We start from the raw sequence: 23,320 nt of genomic DNA on the forward strand, positions 1-23,320 counted from the left end.
CTGGCTGGAGATGTTTTACATGTAATGGGATACTCTCCCGTTGGAGGTGGGGGGAAGATGGCTCATGACCCCTGAACAACTTAGGCCCAGGTACTGAGATCATCTGCAGGAATGTCATTGGTTATATTCCAAGTTGGACCAGCTTGGAGTGACTGTTATCTATGATGGAAAAAACTTTAAAGCTTGAAATGACCATCTCATAAAAGTATTTGAGTGTATATACTGTTTAAAAAAGGTCCCCACCTGTGAAATTGCTCCAGACTGTTCTATCCCTCCCTCCCTCATAGCTGAGCACTTGTCAGGCAGGCAAGAGGCCCAGTGCACACTGCATTTGAAGAGATAGTTGATGTGAGAGAGCTTCCATGGGGCACATTAGCTGTTTTCTGGAATGTGACTAATCCAGCATGTTGCCATGGCAATCTTGGGGCAATCACAGTTTCCCTTTCTGTCTGGGGTATCAAAATGAATCTCAAAGCCAGTGTGGTGCAGCTGTTACCATGTTAGACTGAGACCGGAGAGACCCAAATTCAAATCTCCATTCATCCATGAAGCTCAATGGGTGACCTTGGGCCAGTCACTGTTTCTCAGCCTAACCTGCCTCACAAGCTTGTTGTCCCAATACAAGGAAGGTAGGGAAACCATTTATGCCCCCCTTGAGCTCCTTGGAGGAAATACAAAATATAAACGGAACAACTAAATAATAAAAAAGAGAAGCTATAGGCAGGGATGCTGTTACTTGGATCCCTTCCAGTCGGGACTCAGGCCTCATCATGGGACTGAAACTGCCTTGGTCGCACTGGTTGATGATCTCCGGCAGGCTAGGGACAAAGGTGAGAGCTGTTTCCTAGTTCTGCTGGATCTCTCAGCGGCGTTTGATACCATCAACCATTACATCCTTCTGGACCGTCTTGAGGGGCTGGGAGCTGGGGACACTGTCATACAGTGGTTCCGCTCCTTCCTCCTGGGCCGTGGGGGATGAGTGTTCAGACCCCTGGGCTCTCACTTGTGGGGTGCCTCAAGGTTCTGTCCTCTCCCCCATGCTTTTCAACATTTACATGCAGCCGCTGGGAGAGATCATCAGGAGGTTTGGGCTGGGTGTTCATCAATATGCGGATGATACCCAGCTCTACCTCTCTTTTAAATCAGAACCAGTGAAGGCAGTGAAGGTCCTGTGTGAGTGTCTGGAGGCGGTTGGAGGATGGATGGCGGCTAACAGATTGAGGTTGAATCCTGACAAGACAGAAGTACTGTTTTGGGGGGACAGGAGGCGGGCAGGTGTGGAGGATTCCCTGGTCCTGAATGGGGTAACTGTGCCCCTGAAGGACCAGGTGCGCAGCCTGGGAGTCATTTTGGACTCACAGCTGTCCATGGAGGCACAGGTCAAATCTGTGTCCAGGGCAGCTGTTTACCAGCTCCATCTGGTACGTAGGCTGAGACCCTATCTGCCTGCGGACTGTCTCGCCAGAGTGGTGCATGCTCTGGTTATCTCCTGCTTGGACTACTGCAATGCACTCTACGTGGGGCTACCTTTGAAAGTGACTCGGAAACTACAACTAATCCAGAATGCGGCAGCTAGACTGGTGACTGGGGGCGGCGCCGAGACCATATAACACCGGTCTTGAAAGACCTACATTGGCTCCCAGTACGTTTCCGAGCACAATTCAAAATGTTGGTGCTGACCTTTAAAGCCCTAAACGGCCTCGGTCCAGTATACCTGAAGGAGCGTCTCCACCCCCATCATTCTGCCCGGATGCTGAGGTCCAGCGCCGAGGGCCTTCTGGCAGTTCCCTCATTGCGAGAAGCAAAGCTACAGGGAACCAGGCAGAGGGCCTTCTCGGTAGTGGCGCCCGCCCTGTGGAACGCCCTTCCAGCAGATGTCAAAGCGATAAACAACTACCTGACATTCAGAAGACATCTTGTTCAGGGAAGTTTTTAACGTGTGATATTTTACTATATTTTTGGTTTCTATGGAAGCCGCCCAGAGTGGCTGGGGAGGCCCAGCCAGATGGGCGGGGTATAAATAATAAATAATAATAATAATAAATAATAATAATAAATGAAATGCATTCTAGGCACAAGAATCCGTGTTTTATTTAGTTAAAGAATTTTGAGCAGTACAGTGGTACCTCTGGTTAAGAACTTAATTCGTTCTGGAGGTCTCTTCTTAACCTGAAACTGTTCTTAACCTGAAGCACCACTTTCGCTAATGGGGCCTCCTGCTGCTGCCGCGCCACTGGAGCACGATTTCTGTTCTCATCCTGAAGCAAAGTACTTAACCCAAGGTAATATTTCTGGGTTAGCGGAGTCTGTAACCTGAAGAGTATGTAATCTGAGGTACCACTGTATAAAAAAGCCCTCAGCCTGAGATATTGAAGAGCATACCAATCACAGTAGAGTAGACCCTGCAGGGTTGTTTATGGAAGGACCTGCATAGGCCCAAGTCCTTTATGCATAACCTATATCTACCAGGAGCAGCATAAATCACTAGGGATGGAGGAAAAATTCTATTACATTGTCATTTACAGGTGAACTTCTCACTTTCTAAAACGACAAGAACTGGAATGCAGCCATCCTTTGAAATTCACACTTCTCTGAATTTTGCCAACGCACTCCTCAAGCCAGGAATTTGTACAAAAATGCATATACGAGGGTAGTGTAGGCATGCATGGCATACACCACATAGAAAAAAAAATGCATTGTATTAGGGGGCAATGCTCTGAAAAAAATGTAAATATTTGGCAAAACTGCATACAGAAATGCTGATGAATTTGCATTAAAACTTTTTATAACAAAAAAAATCACAGACTGATATATGGAAATATGGAAAACTGAAGATTGGAAATGTGAGAAACAGAGAGAAACCAAAATTGACCTATTTGCCTATCCCTATAAATAACAGTGAGGGGCACATCTCTTAAGAAGAGTAGGAAGTGGGAATGTTGGATATCCAGCGAACAGGATGCAGAAAGAAAACAGTAATAGGGTCATTAAATGTCTTCCTCTAGATCACCTTACTACTTACCACACCTGCCTCTCAATGACAACAGCCCCATGTATGTGTCAATGTTGAGTGATAACTGAGAGGATGGTGTCAAAGAAAGTGAGTTAACTTAGTCAGTGTCCTCATCTTGGCTTCCTTTCTTGCTCATGAATGGAGCCCCTGAGTCCCATTTTCTGCAAACAAAGTGCAGTGTAACATGCCAAGTCAGCTACACTGGAACAAGTGTCTTTCTCCATTCTCGACCTGCAGTTCAAACAGCGGTTGCTCAGTTTTTCAATGACAACACACGTGTATTGACTTTTGTTTATAGAGACTGTGGTCTTTTGCCCAAGGTTGTGGATTACTGCTCTGGAAAGCAGCTGTGACAAAGAAAGCCAGACACAGTATTAAAAGGAGTGGGAATTGGACTGTGGCGGATGCTAGATTAAGAATAATCACTGTCAATTATCCTCAAAATGAGATAATCAATTTCCTGCACACAAGGGAGAAACAAGTGAAAAGAGATCAAAATGGGAAGAGTTCCCTCCTGTGTGAAAAATGCTTCGGCAGCAAAGTTTGCAGTGACAGGAAGATGGGCACCATGAGGGCCTCATGCCAAAGAACAGCTTCTGATTTTAGTTGCTGAAGCCACATACTCTGTATTTGCACATTGAATCAATGCCTGACAGTGTTAGAAACTGAGATATGAAAGCTAGGAGCTAAACGGCACCTTAAACCTAGGTTATGGGTGCAACAATGGAATGTCTAGGTGCACTTTTTTATAACAAGAATACAAAGCTGAAAATGAATAAACTGCTGCCAAAATATTATGTTCATTTTTCACTTGGTCTAGTCCTTTCCCTGCCCACCCCCCTAATATTCTTAAGAGGGTCTCTTCTCCAGTCTTCAGAGAGTAACTGGAAGTGGGGAGGCATAAAAGGGTCCTCTTTTCCTTCCACTCTGCAGTTTTAATCTGAAATCTTCAGTGCAGTACTGCACTCAGAGCTCAGAAACTGCTCACGCTGTCGCAAAATGGGCCTAGAACAATGGGAGTTTCAAACACTGGTGCCTGAAATGCAGACTTCACTTTCCCATGGGTTTCAGTTCATTCAAACTTCCTGTATTGGGCATATCATTATAATTCAAAGCCACTCATTAAAATAATAATGATACATGATATCCAACTAACTCATACGGTACATGTAAGTCAAACACGGCATATCACCTCATAATAACAATGATGATGATGATAGCTTTTCTCTTAGTGACATACTTTTAACTTCAAATAAATGTTTTGTGATATTTATTAATAGCCATTATCATTATGATTAATAAATATATTAGTGACCTTTCCATAAAACACCACACTCAAAGCAACTTACAGAGATACAAAAAAAGAAAAGAGCAATATTCTTTAAAACCAAGAGTGGATATGATTCCACTGGTGTGAATAAAACTCAGCAAGACATGCTGGAATGCTGATCAAAAAGCCGCACTTCGATCACACAGGTAGGTAAAAGGTAAAAGACCCCTGGATGGTTAAGTCCAGTCAAAGGCAACTATGAGATTGCAGTGCTCATCTCACTTTCAGGCTGAGGGAGGTGGCGTTTGTTCACAGACAGCTTTTGGGGTCATGTGGCCAGCATGACTAAACCACTTCTGGTGCAACGGGACACCATGACAGAAACCAGAGCGCACAGAAACACCGTTTACCTTCCCACTGCAGCAGTACCTATTTATCTACTTGCACTGGTGTGCTTTGAACTGCTAGGTTGGCAGGAGCTGGGACAGAGCAAGCCACGAGGCTCAGTGGTTTAGACCATAGAACCACCTGCATTGCTTCACACAACAGGTATTGCAGTGTGAAAGGAACATTAGAACATGAGACAGAAGTGCTAGCATTATAATCTGGAAAACTAATGTCATATTCCCCGTATCTTAATGTACCCCAAGTCTCTTCACAGCCTGAGATCTGTCTGCCTCAGAAATCTGTTTTGTCTGGATGATTTATTGCATGATTGTTTCAGGTTTTTTGGAAACAGATGTAACATCTCAAGTGTACAAAATGCTTTACAATCTGAGATCCACCATTTAAAGCAGATGGTTTTCAGTAAGTTGAAGAACTGCAGTGAGGTCCAGTGATGTTGTCCTAAGCTTCCTAAGAAAACTCCAAGATGAGCAGGAATTTGTCCCCAGAAGTCCAAGATCCAAAGCCCAAACTTCTAGTGACAAGGCTTCACTGGCTTTTACATATGACACAAAAAGTTGTATGTAATACAAATTATTTCAATACAGTTATTTTGCATAGCACTGTTCAGAGATGCTGAGAACTTCTATTTCGGTTTAACCAACCTCATGGGAATAAAATTGAATAACCCTCTACGTACAACATCAGGAGCTGCTTAAGGAAAAAACTGGGCATAGATATTACATATGTAAAGAAAGAAATATCAGATGTGGCTTTTGACTGTTCAGTCTAAAAATAAAGCCTTCCTTATCAATCTTTTTTTCTTTAATTTTGGAAACAAAAATCTGTGACGCTTTCTACTTTTCCTTCTATGGAGGGGGGAGCAGGAATAAGATAAATGTCAACTGAATTTGTAAAGAGTGATGGTATTTCATTTATATCATTCATCCTGGTGGACCTTTTCTGTTGCTACAGACTGATGGCTCCATTAACTCTAAAAAATTCCCCAGGAACAGTTTCCTCCACAGCAGTAACACATCTGGTAGAGAGAAGGCAATGGGAAATTGTTTTTTCTCCCCAAGCTCTGTGTCACTGGCACCTGTCTTTCCCTTACAATATTGTTTCTGTAGTGCCCTCCCTACCATGACAAGTCACTAACAACTGTGGCTGGTAGGAGGGGAGGAAGATGAACAAAGAACCAATGACTGGAAAACATTGGAGGTTTTTAGTTTAGAAAAAAAGACAAGTAAGGAGAAGACATGATAGCGGAGTATAAAATCATGCTGTAATTTTAAAGATTTATTTAAAATTAATGTTTCAAGCTATAAAATGTTAAATAATTTAAAATAAGAACTCAATAGGTACACTTTCGGATATTTCACGAAAATGTTTTCTTCTCAGTCAGCTGTACCTGAAAGTTAACAGAAGAGAATAACTATACCCTTTGCTGCTGAGTCTGCAGTAAAATATCAATTGTTTGCTTTCTGCATCCCAATATACTGTTAACCTTTTCTGGATTCAGGAGTACCAGTATCAGAATTACCGGTACCAGAATATATGGTGATTAACACTGAAGAGACAATGGAGCGTGCCTCCTAGGGTCAAGTTAAACTGCTGCGTCAGCAGCACCAAAGTGACCCCTCCAGGGCACAAGCTTGGGCAGTGTGTATGGAGGTTCTGAGATACCCAAACGACAAGATGTCACCTCTTGGCTTCGCTGATGTGGTCCAAAGGAAAGCAGAGCAATACATTTGGCACAAGCTTGGCTTCAAGAGTTGCCAGAAGTAGGTATACAATGTGCCATCTTACAAACTTCAGTCTTGATTTTTGTGGGATTTATTCCTTAGCTATTTCTTCTCTTGAAGATATCCCACAAAGCAGCAGAGGTTTAGAATCAGAATTTTCCTTCTCCCAGATGGGTTACCTCCCCTGGTTAACTCCATCTGCCCCTCACTTCCCTCTACAACACATGCAGAAACCACCTTCTTGACCACTGGACCCACCATTGAGCCCGTCACCTCAGTCTGCCAGAGCCTGTCTTCACATGCAAGGGAAACCCGTAACTCACTGAGGGTTGGAAACTTTTTGGATAGCCTCACCAGGTTTAGCCGGCCAGTTAAAGTTGTTCCCAGGGTGTGGCTGCTGTCGCATACAGACAACTTCTAGGAGCCACAGGTGAGAGCTGAGTGCAGGGTGTGGACCAAAGCTGGACACACTACCCCAGAAGGAGCACAACATGCCCCCCACCAGAGGCACTGCCCCTCCACATACACCCTATTACACTGAATATATCCATATAATTATCATTCAAAATCAGTATGCAGTTTTGGGACTGGTTTTGAATGGTTAGTATTCATTCTTCCCTTGAATAGGCAAGGGCATCAGTTTCCTGCCAATATATTTGGTAAAGAAATAATGCCTATGTTTTGTGCAGCTTCCTGTTCACATCATGCATCACATATTATATATATTTTAAAACAAGTTTCCAGTGCTCATGGTAAGTTTAAAAGACCTTAAATTAAAACAAATGTAATTACTTTTTTTAATGTACATCCATAATTAATTTGAAGGTGCCTAGATCTGTCTACCCTGAAAACCCATAATATAAAGCAGAAGATTTTCTTAGCGGTAATGTCAAAGATTCTTATATGTACAAATCATGTGCATAGAACTCAATCAGCAGCATAAGGAGGATGCTGAACATCCGCCCACCCCACCATCTGCTTTTCTAGCAAAACTATTTCTCTTTACCCTGACATTTTTTTGAGTACTGATTCAATTTTTTCACATTTAGGGATGAAACCTGAATCAGTATAAATATTGACCCTTTGCCATTTACGACCCACAAATATAAGGCACAAACCACGTATGGCAGTTTACCAGTGGCTCAATGACCCCTGTGTTTTTGCAGCCTGCTAAAAGGATCAGAGTTATGAAGCACCCAGTAAGCCACAACTGAGGGCAGATGGGTTGCGTTCAGTGGTGGGTCACAATTTGTGCAGGCCCAAACCGTAATGGAATGTAAATTACTCAATGTGTACAAATGAAATAAAGAGTCTGTGATATATAAAGCAAATGAAATTTAAAGTGTGTGACTGTTGAGGAGAGAAAGAGATGGGACTCCAGAGCCTCTCCATATTTTCTGCTAAAAAACCAGCTCCCATCAGGCTGCTCCCTCAACATTCACCAGCAGCCATTCCAGCAGGCTATATTATAATTAATTAATTACATTTATATCCCACCTTTCCTCCAAGGACCTCAAAGTAGAATGCATGGTTCCCCCATTTCCCCGTTTTATCCTCACAACAATCCTGTCAGATAGGTCAGGCTGAGAGATAGTATCTGGCCCAATGAGCTTCCTGGCTGAGTGGGGATTTGATGCCTGGTGTCCCAGGTCTTAATCCAACACCCTAACCGCTATGCCACAAATAGGAGTGGTGTCTTACCATATGCATGAAGCCAACCCAAAACAAAGATTGTGAAGTAGTTAAACCCAACCTAACTCATGTTGGTGCCACTAGACCCAAGCAGATGTCTAGTTAAGCATCACACTGAGAGGTGCTCAAACTGTTTGGATACTTGGGTGGCAATCACAAGGACTCACATCTTAATTCATAATGCTCATTCATGGTGAACATTCACAATGTATGAGTTAGGTCTTAGTCTGATTGTCCAAACCAGGGATGGGGAACTTTCTCCCCTCCAGATGACACTGGACTACAACTCCCATCAGCCCCAAGCAGCCTGGCCAATGGTCGGGTATAGGGGGAGTTGTAGTCCAACAACAACTGCAGGGGGGGCAGGTTCTCCATTCCTGGCATAAACAAACTCAATGTCTTCTCCCAGCATTTAAAAAGAACATTATCTGTTTTAAGATATCACTGCCAAGCCTGCACTAATACTCAACACTAGTCAAGCAAAAAGCCTCCTGAACAAGGAGATCTGTGTGTAGAAACAGACTTTTGACTACAGAACGACAAACAGCAGCACTATAGCAACCTCTGTAGAAGTTCCTATGCGAACAGAATTTCAATTCAGCACTGTCTCCCAGGGATGATGCCATTCCAGTCACATTTTTTTCTAGCGGGCTTTGTTTCAAAGAGAAAGTAATTGTTATTTGGATGCTAAAGGAAGATGCAGGGTATTCAAGTAAAACAGGAATTTTGCAAGCGTCATCTTAGGGGGCTGGTGGGGGTGGGGGAGGAATAGACAAAAGAGCAAAGGAGAAAGTTATTTGCAGCTCTGTCTTTAAAACGGCTGGTCACATAACACATTAAATATTTCCAGTCATAGAAAAGGTTATTGAATGAAAAGAAGGGTAAATGAACTTGATGTGGAAATGCTAGCAGGTAGCTATATTGCTACAGAGAATTCTCTGGAAAGATTTTTAAGTGCATGTCTGATACTAGAAATGGTAATTTGATAAGCAAGGGCTATGTTTTTCCTCCATTCCCCCTTTTGCTATTATATCAATCTCTGTTACTAGGATGCACCTTAAAAAGAAAACAAATTACATTATGTATTTTCTGGCTTGTATAACCTTGAAAAGTATGTCACCTTTTCTTTCTTTTCTTTTCTCATTCTTTCCAGATCACCGAGATATAACGCCAGTGTACCAATGAAAGCATGCAAGAGATTAGACTGATACAGAACATTGGCGAAACACATTGCATGACCTTTTCTTTCAGAACAGAACAGGTTTGCGACCTCATCTGAATGAGACTCAAGGACAGTCCAAATGTCAACAGGGAAGCAAAAGGGCTTAGAAATAAATAAAGAAATAAAAATTTTCTGAACTGTAACGTTTGAACTGTTCTGAGCAACTAATGGGAGAAGCCAATATTGGCATGTAGGTTTTGGGCAAAAGAATAATGTGTCTTCAAATGCAGGTTTTAGTGCCTTCTGCTTGTATCTCTCTCTTCTTTGCTCTTGGGCCCCCGGACTGACTTGCTTGGTGGCAGTAGAACTCCAAGCAGCAACATTTTCATTCCTTGCAGTGCCCCAGAGAGAAACTACCGTATGTTAGGAAATTAAAATGGCAACTCGATCAAGGTTCCAGATACCGCTCAGATATCTTAAAACAGATAATGTCCAGATACTGGGATAAAAGGGGGCGGTGAAATTAAAAATCTGTCATTGGCTAGTCCTGTGCAAAGGCCCTGGCAACTGCCCAAATAAGCCAGGTGCTGAGGCCAGGCCTGTTGGGATGGCAGGCCTTAGATATATGATGCTTCTTGCTGTCACTTCTGCATCAGAGCCTGACCATAGAAGAAGCCCTGCTGGATGTCATAGTTTCTTCGTTTTCAACTATTTGAGCTCACCATGCTATCTTCTGCTATTGGGTCCAGTTATTGCCTTAGCCACAGGTTAACTCTGCAATCAACTCTTGTTTCTTGCTGCCAGGATCTCCCTTAACTTACCTGCCTACCTACGTGATCTAGTTTGGCTGGTTCTTTCCATCTACCTCTTCTCGAGAGCCAGTGCGGTGTAGTAGTTAACAGCTGTAGATCCGTAATCTGGGGAACTGGGTTCGCGTCTCCGCTCCTCGACATGCAGCTGCTGGGTGACCTTGGGCTAGTCACACTTCTCTGAAGTCTCTCAGCCCCACTCACCTCACAGTGTTTGTTGTGGGGGAGGAAGGGAAAGGAGAATGTTAGCCGCTTTGAGACTCCTTCAGGTAGTGATAAAGCGGGATATCAAATCCAAACTCTTCTTCTTCTTCTACTGTTCCAGCAGTTGGTGAGATCCTTGCCCTTATATACATGCTTCCTATTTTATCATCTTCAAAGGAGCCTGAATATACTGCCATATCCATTTCTTTGACAAGCTCAAATAAGCAGGGAGAAAAGGGCTGTGCCTTTAACATGGTATAATGGACCATACAAAAGTGAATGGCTCACCACTTCCGCGGCGAGCGGGGGGGGGGGATGGTTGTAGTCCCTCACACTCCACCTTCTTCCCCAGCAGCCAAAGCCATTGCTCGCCCAGCCATTGCTGGGGAATTCCCCTCAGCCAGTATTTGAGGGGAGGTCTCCCTTCTCACCCAACAGGGCAACAATAAATAGGCCAATCAGAGGCCTCACTTTGAGGGCAGTGCCTTGCTGGCTGGCCAGGCATTGGCTTCTGGTCTGCCCCACCAGGCAGTGAGGCTTAAAAGGCCAGCTGCTTGAGGATCTCATAGCACAGCCAGGTCTTGTATTTGCAATCTGCAGTTTAGAAAAAGATAAATCAGCAGTCACTGTGTTTCTGATTCTAGAGAGTGGCTGCCAGTCAGAGTACATGACACTAAGCTGCATAAATAAACAAATCTGACTTTGTACAAGACAGCTTTCTATAATCCTCATCCTCCTGGGATTAACACTGGTAAATATGTAGTTAAAATGTGAGATGCTTTTTCTTTACTCACTCCAGGAATCCTTTACTAATTTGAAAGGAATTGCTGAGAAACAATCTCTTAAAAAATATTAAAGGATTCCTGCAGTGAGTAGAAAAAAGTGCCTCACATGTTAACTATATGTATACCAGCATTGATTTTAAAAATGCACGACCACACATCACATAAAGGCTTCAAAAGAACAATGACATGATTTTGTTAAAAGGCTTTACAAATTCCAACATCATAACAAACAGGCTTTAGATTTCTTCCAATGAGAGACCACTGATGACTTATGTGGGTCTCTGTAATACTGGTTTTAGGGCTAATCTATAGGTTAAGGTCATCTTGCTTTTTGAAAAGTGTGCTTCACATGGCCGCTTCAATTTGGAAGGACAAGGTGCCATTGGACCCCCATTTGACACCACACTGCTCAATCTGAACCCCCTTTCCAATCTCCTGCCAAAAATTCCCACCAGCAGCAGCTTCCTTCCCCCCCCCCTCAAAAAAAGATTAGCCCATAAGTTCCAAGCTAGGCGTCAGATCATGCCTCATAGCTGCCTTCCTTGCAAAATAAAAAATAACAGCTTTAAATACACTTTTTTAAAAAAAGCATAATGAACATAACAAATACTTGGAAACTTGCTTAGATACACAAATGGAGAATAGTAGGAGGACATAGCTATTTCTATACCAGGCAGCTAAACATCAAAGAAAAACCTGAGGAGCCCTCCCAAGGCTGAACAGAGAGTTCAGACTCTCTGTTAACTCTTCCTCCCTTTTTAAGGTGTGAAAATGGGGTTCAGTGAATGTGCCTGGGGAAAGTGACATCACTGGGCCTGACCTACACAGATTTATTAGGCCTCCAGTTGCACAGAGGAAGCTCCTTGCATGAATAGGGTGAATGCAGAGGGATCACAACATAGTATGTACAGTGGTACCTCGAGTTACAAACGCCTCAGGTTGCAAACGCTTCCACTAACCTGGAAGAGTTACCTCAAGTTGAGAGCTTTGCCCCAGGATGGGAATGGAAATTGTGCACTGGCGGCGCAGCAGCAGCAAGAGGCCCCATTCGCAAAAGCACGCCTCTAGTTAAGAACAGTTTCAGGTTAAGAACGGACCTCCAGAACGAATTAAGTTCATAACTAGAGGTACCACTGTATAATGAATGTCTGCAGTTCAGAGGTGGGGAACTCCCCTGCAATGACATTCCCACTGCCAGCCATATGTTGATTAAATCCTTTTCACAGCTGAAAAATCTCTGCTCGTTCAAAATTGTCAGTGTCTGTTTCTGGGCAATATACTGATTACCTAGATCAGGGGTACGCATAGGCAAGTCTGTCAATTTTGGTTTCTCTCAGTTTCTAACCTTTTCAGGCTAGTCTTCCACATTTCCACATCTGTTTGCTTTTCTTCTTCTTTTTTCATAAATCCTCATAAAAATCCGTCAGCACTTTAGTGCAAATTTCTCCAAACGTTCACAGTTTGGGAAGCGATTTTGCCTATACGCACCTTTTTGCAAAGCACATTGTTCCCTGATATTTATAATTTCCCTAATGGAATGCATTTTTGTTTGCTACGTTCACTAATACGTGCATTTTTTAATGCAAACTTTTTGTACACATTACTTGGATGGAGAAGTGCACTGCAAAATACAAAGAAGTGAAAATGTTGACGGATGCCTGTGTGTCAGTCTACGGATGCCTGTGTGTCAGTCTACGGATGCCTGTGTGTCAGTCTACGGATGCCTGTGTGTCAGTCTACGGATGCCTGTGTGTCAGTCTACATAGTGTTTCGGAAATGGTAAATTGGCTAGGGGCCCCTCAAGATGATGTTGGTTGGACTCCACCTCCCACTAGCCCCAGCCAGCATGGCCAATAGTAACGCAAAGTGGCTCACTTATTTCTAAATAAATATGCCTGGGATCAGAGTATTAGCTTACACTCTTAAACACTATTCCAAGGGAGGATGCCCCATTCCATTCAGTGGAGTTTATCTCTGAGTAAACATACCTGAGGTTTTTTCCTTTTAGTTCTATAGACCTCAAGTGAGAGACTTGGGGGGGGGCATGAGCAATCAGACTGCTAGCAGGAAGAAGAAACTCAGCTTCACTGCCAAACACACTTGCTATGAGTAAAACCCATTTAATTGAGTGGGAACTCCAAGGGAACATGCTTAGAACTCTGCCATATGTCTCATTTGGTAAGTCTCCTATAAAAGGTGGTTGTTGTCACTGTCATCAGAAACATCATCATCATCCTGGGGTTTTCAGTCTGGGGGCCCCCAAAGTAATAACAGCATTTTACTTCTCTAATTTGTTTTGAGATTTCTGTACTGCCCTTCACTAGAAATGGCCACAGGGAAGTTTGCTGGAGGATAAAGCAATATAAATCCTAATACATTACAGTGACAAACATGAAAAATGATCCTTATAAAATACGTTTCGAAATGGCTTAACCCAAAACTACAAACCACAAACAACAAATAAGTAAGAATTCAAATCTTCCGATAAAAAAAGGTACAAAAACAGCAAAATGAGAGAATCAGAGGATTAAAACACCTTCAGTGTACCGAGCATACACACCCACACAATAGAACAGAATGTGCCCATTTACTTCTTTGCACAAATACACGCACACACAGAGAGAGAGAGAGCCTTCCATTCCCATCATTGTTTCAAAATAAATGAAGGCTTGTTTTTTGCCATTGTTAATCTTTATCTGGTTGCTTTGTATATATTTTAATGTATTATTACTCCTCTAGGTCTAGGAATGGGGCTAAGAATAGCAACATGATCACACTCCTTTGCTCTTCTGTTTTGTTAGATTGTTAAGGACGGAGGAAACAGAGCTGAAAATAGTTTCATCACTATGGCGTTTCCAGTAAAAACTCTTGTTGCCCCGTTACTATTGTGTAAATGAAGCAGGCAGCCAAATCAGTTCTATAAGCAAACACTGGTTCAGGTTAAACAGTTGGCTCTCAAGAAAGCTTTGTGCCACTATTGTTTTTCAAAGAATTCCACATGCTTAATTATCTATTGTTAATAATCATCTTACTATATTTGCATGACACTTTTATGCCATTGGCTTTTACTACGGTCAGATCAGATCATGAGTGTTCCATGTGGAATATTCTTCTTTTTGTTGATGTGAGTACAAAGCACCATCTTATGTACTGATCACTTTGAAAGAATAGCTTCTTTAAACATTCAGAGCATGGACAGGCCACAATCCAGAATACACAATCAAGACTAGGCCTATCCTATGCATCTTTCTTCTAAATTAAATTCAATAATCTTACTCCCATTTAACTGTGCATTGACTCACTCCAGACAAGCCCAGGTTTGTTCTTGGTTTATCACTCATGAGCCCAGGTTCAGATGCATTGCTAAACAAAAATCATGGCTTTGTCCCTGGTAGTACAGCAGCAGCAGAACTGGGGTGGAGAACTTCAGGCATGTTCTGCATTCTGGGAAGCTACACATTTGCTCATTCACACTAAACAGTGGTTTGGCTTAGTGTTACATACAGACTGAGTCATTATGGAAATAATGTCTACTGGGGGATGCTAGGGACAACGGTTCTAGGGCAAACAGCATGAGCAGGAGAAGAGATTCAGTTCCCTGCTTCCTGTGCTTTCAATCACCCCTGTCCCATTTTAAATGCATTCAGTAGGAGCCAAGCTGCATGTGTCATCAGATCTAGTCTGACAGTACATTCTCAGATTTAAGATAGACCTGGCACTATTATACAGAAAACACAATCCATTCAAAATAAACATTTTTCTCTTACTGAGTTACGAACCTGGATAACACTCTCACACTGAAACAGGGTTTTAAAGTACTTCACTGTGTCAAATGGGGCCAGTGTATCCTCCTTCTGTTGTACATTATGTTAACCTACAGTAACTCACATTTTAAAAGTGGCAGAAATAAGCCTTGATCTTCGGAAGTTCTTCCCTACTTGCAATATACCTAGTTGCTCATGATGGGTAGACGACCTTTCAATGACCTATAGAAGATAAAATGTAACAGCAACCCTATGCACACTTATTTGCAGGTAATCCCCAGTGAACTTCCAATTCCATATGAACAATCAAAGGACTGCACGGCACAATTCTTAATAGCAATCTAGAAAATCATACCAATCCCTCTTTCAGTGAAGGTTCAGCACTGTGGAGAGAGATTTATGGTTTACAGCGGGAAGCAAACAGATTGCAAATCCAAAGTGCGTGCACCACAAAATTCTGGTCATTCTAATGTGCATTACAAAGAGCATTGCTTTCAAAATTTGATAAGCAAATGAATAATTCTCAGCATGGATGTAGTGTTCGTGATGGATTTGTTCCTAGGAGGGTCCAAGGAGATTGACTGCAGACCAGTCCATACCAGGTATTCAGCCGAAGTAGTAAGCTAGAGAGTACTTCAGAGAGAAAAGGCTGTGGACCTGTATAGTATTCAGAGATGAGAAATGTCCAGTATTTGCTGACTGCTTCAGGCTTCAAGCCTGGGTATCTCTTATTTCTGAAGACCACAGTGCACAGCAAGACAGCAAGAACTCAACTGCAGTTCAGTTTCCTGATCACATGGAATAATCTATGGGTGAATAGGCTTTCCTTTTCCCAAACTTGTGGACCCCCTTCTCCTGCTTCACACATTCTCTGAATACATGAAAGAAAGGACTGAAAGGGATCATCTCTTGTCCCATAACTCTCATCTTTGTTTTTGATCTATATTGACTTTTAATTACATTTTCTCCAAGACTTGATTTTTTTCCTTGAGTGAAGGTGTCATTAGATAGAAGTGTTGTGTCTTCTTGTCTTAGCTTGCTTCATGTGTAATGTTCCTCTCACTTACTTTTAGACAGCTATGTTTAATTTTTCAAAGACTATGTCCTCTATGACCTGGCTGCAGTGATGTTACTTGGAAAATATATTCCCAGTGCTTTTCTTTTATCTGCGAAAATGTTTTTGTTTCATAAGGTTGCTAGTAATAATGAAAGGGATGCTAATTGCAAATACTATATTAAGCAAGCTCAGCAATTTGTAAGGTTGGTTTACACAGTTCTTTCCGCCTCCGCTTTCAAGCTGATAGGACACACAGCTAAGCCTTAGTCTGTGTTTTTGCATAAGAGTATCTACATATCCACTTACTTTAGAATCAATCACAGAAAGGATGTTTACTTTCATAGATGCCAACCTGTCCATCAAAAAATTGTTTTGCATCACCCTGATTTTTTCCTAAAGTGAGACTCTAGTCATTTTACTTGTCCAATACAGTGGTGCCTTAGGTTAAGAACTTAATTTGTTCTGGAGGTCCGTTCTTAACCTGAAACTGTTCTTAACCTGAAGCACCACTTTAGCTAATGGGGCCTCCTGCTGCCGCTGTGCCGCCACTGCATGATTTATGTTCTCATCCTGAAGCAAAGTTCTTAACTTGAGGTACTATTTCTGGGTTAGCGGAGTTTGTAACCTGAAGCGTATGTAACCCGAGGTACCACTGTAAGTTCTCCTGGTTCTCCTGACATGGACATCCATTGTTTATCTTTCTAGATATGATATAAAAGTAATTCTGCTTTCAAGAGCAGGATCTCTTAACTTGCCACAAGCCATAATGTTTAATCACAGAAGAACCAGATTCTTCCTCATGAAGATCCTACTTTATATGCTCAGGATTTAACATCTGAACATATGATCCCATGCATACATTCTCTCTCTCCCTCTCACTGGTATTTCAAGCATACAGTATTGTGTCCATCTGTAGTTCCTATTCTGTTTACATATTTATCTCAAAAATCACAATTTAGTTAAGGAGCCTATTTAAAGTATTCTGGGGCAATGCTTAAAGTGAGCAGAACTGAAAACCCACACTTTAAATATCTTTCCTAAACTCCTTGGTATAATATAAAACACTAAATAGCCTCATGTTCAAGATAATTCATAGGCCTAAACAAATGTTGCTTGTCTTGTTAAAATGCTAAAATGTAAAGCTCTCTGCATGCATGTGTTTCTCTTTCTCAATTAAATAGCAACCTATTACCCATTTAGATGGTTCCTTCCGTGCTGTTAATGTCATTAAGAAATATTAGCACCATGTGAGTCAAACCATTTTCAGCTGCTAAGAAATGATTTTACATATGATCCCCAAAACCATGTGGCAGGTTCCAGCTGGGTGGTGGGACTTTGTTTTCCTAAGAGCAGCTGTGCACACTACTTGATCAGCTACTTTTGAAACTCCAGGAAGTTTTGAAAGTGATTTGTGATGCAATGTAGCTATTGCTGGGGGGGGGGGGTGATAAGTGACAGAACAGAAGTTGGACATCCCTCTGTGCAATGCAGAGGACTTGGTTTACACCTATGGGGCTCTCTAGACTGCAGTAATACTCTTTATGCCTTTCTTCATCTACAAAGTTTAATAAATAATAAAAATAAAATAAATAAAATAAAATAAAATAAAATAATAATCATATTTATTTATACCCCGCCCTCCCCAGCCAGGACCGGGCTCAGGGCGGCTATGATCAAAGTATGATACATAAAAACATAAATCAAACAATTGATTAAAATACATCTTAAAATCAATAAAATCAGATGGCAACCCACGGATTATAACTATAGGGGATGGGGAACATTGAGGGCTCACCAGGCCCAACTGTTTGTGCTGGTCTTATATGAGCTGGTGGAAAGGGTTAGGGAGGCCACTTACACAGTGGGTCTTATAACAAAAAAGGAGGGGGGGTCAGACTGGGCCCCAACCAAAAGCCTGTTGGAACAGCTCTGTCTTGCAGGCTCTGTGGAAATCCCGCAGGGCGCTGGTCTCTTGCGACAGAGCGTTCCACCAGGCCGGGGCCACAGCCGAAAAGGCCTTGGCCCTGGTTGAGGCCAGGGACCTCCAAGAGGTTATTATTTGTGGACTGTAAGGTCCTCTGTGGGGCATACCAGGAGAGGTGTTTCCATAAGTACGAGGGTCCTAGGCCATTTTGGCGTTAACTGTAAATATCCTGCTGTTGCTCCCATCAGTTGGTATTCAGAGGCATGCCTGATATTGGAAAGTAGTGTACAGCCATCATTAGTAGTTATTGATACTTTTATTTGTTTAATCCCACTTACAGCCATTTAAGATAATGGTTATCACCATATATTGTGACAGCAAATTCCACAGTTATGTACTATCTGAGGGGGGAGGGGACTTATTCTGAATCCTGAATCTTAAACTATTTTGCTTCATTTAAATTACTTTTAAATTGAATTGAATTTACATTTGTAGGCCCTTAAAGAACACAGAGTGGTTTACGCTGCGGATAAAGCCATAAGATACAATTATATTGATACAATATTTAAATAAGAACATATATTAAATTTCCATATTACAAGACATAATCACAACACAGAAGCAAATGGCTCAGCACCTGACATTAAAAGGTCTCCAAAGGCCAGAGTGAATAAATACATCTAAAGCTGATCCCCAAAAAAGGTGAATACCAAAAGCACCTGGCACACCTTGAAAGGTATGGAGTTCCACAAACATGGCGCCACAACAGAGAAGTTTACGTCTGGGGTCCTAGCTATCCACACACACCCTGCAATATCCACTGGCAGGACCACCAAAAGGGGCTGTGAGCACCCACCATAATTGTGTGGTTTTGCTTAGCCATAGTTTGGCTTACCATACCGTGCAAACCAACTCACTGTGTAGCTAAATGAATTAGAAACACCTCACATACCTGTGATAGCAGGTACTCCAAACTTCAAGTATCTAACCTCACTGTTCTTTGACTAATGTAAGCCTGAGATCCTCCATGACATTGCTTTGATTACGACAGCAGGCCATTCAACAGATTTATTCTAGAAATATTTAAGGAGCTTGCTAACATCTGTTCTAAAATCACTGAGTGTTTCTCTCTTATTTATTTCATTATATGCTCCTTTGTCTGGCCATCTGTGCTGCTTTGATAATAGTAACTCAAGCTGATGTTATGTAGTTCAGTAAATCTTCCACTCTGCAGACTTTCCCCTTATGCTAGGTACATTAAACAATCCGCCGTGTCGTCTTCTTTTTTTTCTAGTCATGACTCATTCTCTATTGTCTAAGGACTCTGATCATTTTCTTTATTTTTTGCGCAGACACTGTATAACGTGGTGAATTAATTTTAATTCTCCTCATAATAAAAGCATCTTAAAAGCTGAACGGCAAACAAAACGTTTACATGGTATTCAACAGATCCCCAGTGATAGAGATGGAACCATCTTCTGTAATGTTGTCCACAAAGAGAGGTACCATTCAGTTTGTACTCTGGAAAGTTCTTTGGGGGTGGGGGGGTGTTTCAGCGCATAACTATTTTTCCCTCTTGAAACTTATATTTTCAGGAGCATCTTCTTATCCATCTTATAGAACTTGGTTTTTACAAATCAGATCAATCCATGGAGCTTAATTCCTCTACCTTTTTTCATCCCCTATTTCTAACTGTCTCAAAGGGTGGGGGGAGGAAACTGAACTACTGCACTGCAAGTACCTTTGTAAGTGGTTCCTAAGGATTATTTCCATTATTATCTGGCATGAGATATGAATAGGCTGAGATGGTTTCTTTTAAAAGTGACAAAAGCGTAACAAATGATGGATCAAGGTTGATTACTTAGAGGGTCAGTTCACTAAAAATGGCTTGTGTGTCTCAGTGTGACGAGAGAGACATGCTTTTATTTTATTGTAGTTCTCTTTTTTTCTGCTTAGGAGTCAGACTGCTCTCCACACAACCTTTCTGAAAGGACATTCAGTCTGTACCTCTGATTCGTACCTCAGGAAGACAGCAGAACAGTCCGTCACCTGAAGTTTGGGTGGTGCCGCTGAGGCGGCTGCAACCTTCCCGTCTTGCACATCACATTGAATACCAAGGACCTAATCCTTAGGGACAGGACAAGTTATAAACAAAAATGCATACCTTTGTCATTGACTGTTCAATGAAGAAAAATGAACTGAGCTACATATTTCTGTCTAAGGTAGACGGGCATGTTGTTGCTGTTTTATTGGTGCATTCTGCAACATGTTGCGGCTGCAATAATTGTGTGCTGGTGGTGGGTTTAGACTGAACCATCCACGTACCATTCTACTTTGTTAGTTGTTCTGCGATGCTTACCCAGTGTATGCATAATATTACTATCTGGAGGGGCATTCTTGCACTCCCAAGCAACAAAAGCAGGACAAGCAACAACAACAAACAAATTACAGGGTTTCAGCAGGAAGCAACGGGACATACAAAAATTAGGAACAGAGCCATGGGACTGTCATAAACAGTATGGAAAACAAGATCATCCCGGACCTTCATTTTTTTATGAGGCAGTGCGCATCCTTTTTTCTACCGTTCTTTTAACTGCAGTATGTGACACTAATAAAGAAAAGCTATTTCCAGATTTATTATCACTATTCAGTTATACAACTAATGCTTAGTAAAGCTTGCATAAGCAAAGTTTAATATGCTCATTCAGTCGAACTGCTTTCCCATTAGAAATTCAAATCTTTACGTCTTTACCTCCTTTAAGCAGATTGAATCAAGAAATATTACTACCCAGGATTTCACTTCCCAAAACACATCATTCCAAATCAATGAATACCATTCTGCGTATTAGCACGCTGCTCAAACAGGACTATTAAGGGCACTTAGAACTAGATCAAATTGTATGCTTTTATAATGTAGTAATACAAGTACAGACATGTTAGTACTGCAAATGTTTTCACCACTTTTCAGAATCAGCACTTTTCCAATAATTTGGTGATAGCGAGAGGGCACATTATTTGGCCAAAAAGTCGTATTTAGAATGGATGAAAGAACACATTGACTTTGTCCAGAAAAAGCTGTGAATTAATTTTCCTGTCACGTTGCAGTAACATAATTACACAAATATAAAATAATCAGGAATCTTTTGGCTTTCTTAGACTATGAACATTGGCACCTGCAATCATTGTTTTGAGTAAATACTTGCACTTTGGCTTGCAGCATTGCACCAATCCACCAAGGAGGATCCTTCATTTTGTTGGAAGGCACTGGATTTTGCTTGATGTGGCTATTTTCCTGTTCTCCTCTACCATGTACACTGAGAGGTGAGGAGCTTTTAAGTGCCTGAAGGCCACTTTCCCTCACAGGTGACCATCTGAAGGTTGCCTGCCTGTGGTGGGGCCAGAAGCAAAAAGTGGGTGGGCCTGGAGGCAAAATGGGTGGAGCAATTATTATCATTATTTATTAAATGTAATGGTTCCCTTTTTTGCCATTGCAGCTCAAAGCAACTTTCAGTATCTTAAGCAAAAACCAAATGCATACATACAGTTAAACCAGTATTTTTACAAAAACAAGCCCTCTAAAAGACAATTCTATTACTGTATTTTAAAAAAACTAAGTAAAAACATCACACTCATTAAAAATTAGCCCATAGATAATTAAAAGCCAAAGGCCTGATGGAAAAGGAAGATTTTTGCCTTGTACCTGAAGATATGTAACAGTGGTGCCTGGTGAGCCTCCCTGGGGAGAGTATTCCACAAGTGGGGAACCACCACTGAAAAGGCCCATTCTCGTGTTACCACCCTTGGAGGAGGCAAATGAAGAAATGCAATAAATGTGACTCCTTTCTAGCTTGGCCCTGTGTGGAGGCAGGTCATGTGACGTGAGTGCCACATACTATGATTTGAATGTATAATAATACTTCCTCTAGTAGCTACTACTAAGACTTTCTTCGAGGGAGGGTAAGAAATTCAGTGTCAGAGTAGACTTTCTTTTGAATCCCAACCATTCTGTTTATTTATTTTATAATTTAGAAACTGCTTAATATGATGGTTTCTAAGTAGTGTATAATAGGGATACAGCATACATAACAAAATAATTTAAAATAAAGCTGTCTAGTGTTTGACTGGCTTGTATGTTCCATACAGTCAAAACAAGGCATAGACTGTAGTTCTATGAATATTTATTTGGGGGTTACCCTGAATGAAATCAATGGGATTTACATCTGAGTAAATTAGTAGGATTTACATCTTACATATGCAGGATCACATTTTTTAGAGTATGTGTTATATTTGTGGGTAGTTAGGCTTAAGTCTAGATTCATCTTTTTCTTATGTATCTTGTTCTTTTCAGTCTCATGTACTTTTGACCAGATTTTTTGTTTTTTCCTGATGTTTTCAGAAAGTGGAAGTATTGCTGGAGATCAGTGTTCCTCACTGTATGTGTAGACTTGGTTTCCTTCAGGCTTTTTAAAAAATCCATTCTAAAAGTCCAGGATAATTTCTGTAGCAAGGCAAAGTCTGAGTGTTACTGTCTGCTGAGACAAGATAAGGGTAAGTAATGGGTAGCTCTCTCTATCTTGTAAAGCTTTGGGTAAAACCTACATTTCATTTCCCTTCTGGAAATACAAACAGAGGTTTCCGCTTTTTCAGGCAAATTAATTTGGTTTGAAACAGTGGCGCCTTACCTACTCAATGCAGTTGACTAAAAACTCTGGCAAAGGTAATAACAGAAGGTAGTCCACTGCACTATTTTAATGCCAAATTTATACTACAGTCATAAACATTTCAGTTTGATGCAAAGGCTTTGCTCATTTGTCATGGTTCAGGATACATTATTCACACATTGAAGTCTGCTAACAGACTGGCTATACAGCTAAAGAATATAAATGATTGTCAGATGCATGAATAATCATGTTCACTTGCCACTGTTGTCACTTGCCAGCATTCTCACATGAAGGGGAAAGTTGCCATTAGTCCTTCACAGCAAAAGGGCTATGTGTGTTCACTTATCCATTACCTCCACAATCCCAGTCTCCAGGAGAATGTATGGAAACTTACCAAAAAACAACAACAACAACAACAACAGCCACTTTACATGTGTTCTCACAGTTTTGGGGTTGCTCCCTTCCCTAGATGCTCCAAGTGTGGGAGATTAGCAGCCAAACCTAACAAATGCATATTCTTGCTAGTTAAATGCATATTCTTGGATCCCTTCCAGTCGGGATTCAGGCCTCATCATGGGACTGAAACTGCCTTGGTCGCACTGGTTGATGATCTCCGGCGGGCTAGGGACAAAGGTGAGAGCTGTTTCCTAGTTCTGCTGGATCTCTCAGCGGCGTTTGATACCATCGACCATAACATCCTTCTGGACCGTCTTCAGGGGCTGGGAGCTGGAGGCACTGTCATACAGTGGTTCCGCTCCTTCCTCCTGGGCCGTGTTCAGAAAGTGGTGGTGGGGGATGAGTGTTCAGACCCCTGGGCTCTCACTTGTGGGGTGCCTCAGGGTTCTGTCCT

The 23,320-nt window shown here is 41.7% G+C and overlaps 1 protein-coding gene across 1 annotated transcript in view; it reads left to right on the top strand.

The window, feature by feature from the left end:
* The window catches only part of PTCHD1 (patched domain containing 1), a 107,666-nt gene extending 87,226 nt beyond the window's left edge, over nucleotides 1-20,440 (top strand). Inside the window, exons 7-8 of the mRNA XM_083612269.1 lie at nucleotides 9,258-9,365; nucleotides 19,766-20,440. The gene's annotated coding sequence lies outside the window, so the exon portion shown is untranslated. The remainder of the gene's footprint in view (nucleotides 1-9,257; nucleotides 9,366-19,765) is intronic.
* Nucleotides 20,441-23,320: the final 2,880 nt, after the last annotated feature.

The sequence above is a fragment of the Podarcis filfolensis genome (genome assembly GCF_964270895.1).
Source record: "Podarcis filfolensis genome assembly, chromosome: 4".
Lineage (NCBI taxonomy): Eukaryota > Metazoa > Chordata > Lepidosauria > Squamata > Lacertidae > Podarcis > Podarcis filfolensis.